The sequence below is a fragment of the Podarcis tiliguerta genome (assembly GCF_965153285.1).
Source record: "Podarcis tiliguerta genome assembly, chromosome: 2".
Classification (NCBI taxonomy): domain Eukaryota; kingdom Metazoa; phylum Chordata; class Lepidosauria; order Squamata; family Lacertidae; genus Podarcis; species Podarcis tiliguerta.
Genome location: NC_139535.1, coordinates 113,191,517 through 113,194,825, shown reverse-complemented (window position 1 = coordinate 113,194,825; position 3,309 = coordinate 113,191,517). Strand labels below are relative to the sequence as shown.

General features: G+C 45.6%; 1 long non-coding RNA gene across 1 annotated transcript in view; it reads left to right on the top strand.

The window, feature by feature from the left end:
* LOC310671749 overlaps window positions 1–3,309 on the top strand; it is a 180,354-nt gene that overhangs the window by 147,359 nt on the left and 29,686 nt on the right. The window lies entirely within an intron of this gene.

The following is a 3,309-nucleotide window of genomic DNA, read 5'->3' as shown; positions in this document are numbered from 1 at the left end:
GATCTATCGTGTTTTTATTAGTATGATGAATGAACAAGTGTGTGTGTCTGGAAATGGGTTGCTTGAGTGCTGATCCACTGATATGTGGGGGCAATTTCTGCTAAGTCCTGAAATCGGAATCTTCCACCAACTCAATCTGGTGGTGAAAAATCTTTGGTTTTTGAAATGGGAATCTTAAACGTTGGTTTCAAGAATCTGATTTTAAGTTGTTGTCGTTTAGTCGTGTCCGACTCTTCGTGACCCCCTGGACCAGAGCACGCCAGGCACTCCTGTCTTCCACTGCCTCCCGCAGTTTGGTCAAACTCATGCTGGTAGCTTCGAGAACACTGTCCAACCAGCTCCTCTGTCGTCCCCTTCTCCTTGTGCCCTCCATCTTTCCCAACATCAGGGTCTTTTCCAGGGAGTCTTCTCTTCTCATGAGGTGGCCAAAGTATTAGAGCCTCAGCTTCAGGATCTGTCCTTCCAGTGAGCACTCAGGACTGATTTCCTTAAGAATGGATAGGTTTGATCTTCTTACAGTCCATGGGACTCTCAAGAGTCTCCTCCAGCACCATAATTCAAAAGCATCAATTCTTTGGCGATCAGCCTTCTTTATGGTCCAGCTCTCACTTCCATACATCACTACTGGGAAAACCATAACTTTTACTATACGGACCTTTGTTGGCAAGGTGATGTCTCTGCTTTTTAAGATGTTGTCTAGGTTTGTCATTGCTTTCCTCCCAAGAAGTAGGCGTCTTTTAATTTTGTGGCTGCTGTCACCATCTGCAGTGATCATGGAGCCCAAAAAAGTAAAATCTCTCACTGCCTCCATTTCTTCCCCTTCTATTTGCCAGGAGGTAATGGGACCAGGGGCCATGATCATAGTTTTTTTTGAAGTTGAGCTTCAGACTATATTTTGCGGTCTCCTCTTTCACCCTCATTAAAAGGTTCTTTAATTCCTCCTCACTTTCTGCCATCAAGGTTGTGTCATCTGCATATCTGAGGTTGTTGATAATTTCGTGGCTGCTGTCACCATCTGCAGTGATCATGGAGCCCAAGAAGGTAAAATCTCTCACTTGATCTTAAGTAGCACATTACAGTTCCCTTTAACTATTATTAAAAAAACAAAAACACAACCCTGTCCATAATAGAGAATGTTGTATTTTGGTCTCAGCGAAAGAGCCCAAAATTTGCATTCAGAAGGGTGCCTAGTTCAGTTCGTATCTTAAGAGTTTTGAGTAGCAGATGTGGGAATGAGGTTGGGAGAGCAATACTTCAGTGTTTCAGTGCTATATGATTCAGTATAAAGCAGATTTGAATGGCCATCTTCTTAGGGGGGGAATTGCTTCCAAAAATCCAATAACTCTGATTTTTGGCACTTGAGAGTGCAGCTGCTCCGTCCCATACAGTAACAGTGCAGGTAACTATTTTATAATGTAACAGGACATTTGGCAAGCCTTTGTTTGTGGGTATACAGAAGTGCTTTCTTGGGCTCCATGATCACTACAGATGGTGACAGCAGCCACGAAATTAAAAGATGCCTGCTTCTTGGGAGAAAAGCAATGACAAACCTAGACAGCATCTTAAAAAGCAGAGACATCACCTTGCTGACAAAGGTCCGTGTAATTAAAGCTATGGTTTTCCCAGTACAGTGGTACCTCGAGTTACATACGCTTCAGGTTACAGACTCCACTAACCCAGAAATAGTACCTTGGGTTAAGAACTTTGCTTCAGGATGAAAACAGAAATCATGCGGCGGCACGGCAGCGGGGGCGGGGGGGGGCATTAGCTAAAGTGGTGCTTCGGGATAAGAACAGTTTCAGGTTAAGAACGGACCTCCAGAACAAATTAAGTACTTAACCCGAGGTACCACTGTAGTGATGTATGGAAGTGAGAGCTGGACCATGAAGAAGGCTGATCGCCGAAGAATGGATGCTTTTGAATTCTGGTGCTGGAGGAGACTCTTGAGAGTCCCATGGACTGCAAGAAGATCAAACCTATCCATTCTGAAGGAAATCAGCCCTGAGTGCTCACTGGAAGGACAGATCTTGATGCTGAGGCTCCAATAATTTGGCCACCTCATGAGAAGACTCCCTGGAAAAGACTCTGATGTTGGGAAAGACTTGAGGGGACGACAGAACGAGATGGTGGGACAGTGTTCTCGAAGCTACCAGCATGAGTTTGACCAAACTGCGGGAGGCAGTGGAAGACAGGAGTGCCTGGCGTGCTCTGGTCCATGGGGTCACGAAGAGTCGAACACGACTAAACAACAACAAATACGGGAGTAAGAATTTGCCTAGTGTCTGAGTTGGGCCACTCCTGCCAGGATATGTGGGTGTCCCTTTGAAGATTGCCAGAGCGCCTTCCTGGGAAATCACCCTCTGCACTCCCGTCTAGTGAGCCAGCGCTCGCCAATTGAAAATCTTCAATCTCTCCCCCAAATCCCTTTGGAATATCTCAATTATGAACATATAACTGGAGAATTGTAGATGCAAATATACTCTTGGGCTTCCTTGTTGCCAGATTTGGAGGATAGAATCATGGGCAACCAAAATAGTCAAAGGCCTGGAAACGATGCCTTATGAGGAACGGCTAAGGGAGCTGGGCATGCTTAGCCTGGAGAAGAGGAGGTTAAGGAGTGATATGATAGCCATGTTCAAATATATAAAAGGATGTCACATAGAGGAGGGAGAAAGGTTGTTTTCTGCTGCTCCAGAGAAGCGGACACGGAGCAATTGATCCAAACTACAAAAGAGAAGATTCCACCTAAACATTAGGAAGAACTTCCTGACAGTAAGAGCTGTTTGACAGTGGAATTTGCTGCCAAGGAGTGTGGTGGAGTCTCCTTCTTTGGAGGTCTTTAAGCAGAGGCTTGACAACCATATGTCAGGAGTGCTCTGATGGTGTTTCCTGCTTGGCAGGGGGTTGGACTCGATGGCCCTTGTGGTCTCTTCCAACTCTATATTTCAGCCCTGGGTGCAAGAGGCAATCTTATCTCAAATAAACTGCCTACTACTCTCAAATGAGAACCTTGTCAGAAGCAGTTTCCATTTCTGGTAAGCAGCAGCCACCTCTTGAAAGAGAACTTCACAGAGCCTCTCCAGCCTGCAGTTGCCTTGCAGGCAAATCAGTCAACTTCCTTCATTAAATCACATTGCTTGGAGGAGAGGCAGCCTGCCGTCACACATACAAGTCTTCACTTGACAGCTTAGTTACTGGAAGAACTTTTAATAAGAAAGCTTATTACCTCTGTATAGTAGATGCTAGGGACAAACTGCGAAGGAAGGCCCGTTGTCTTCTCGCCAGCCTGGTTTGCTGGATTGTGGGGAG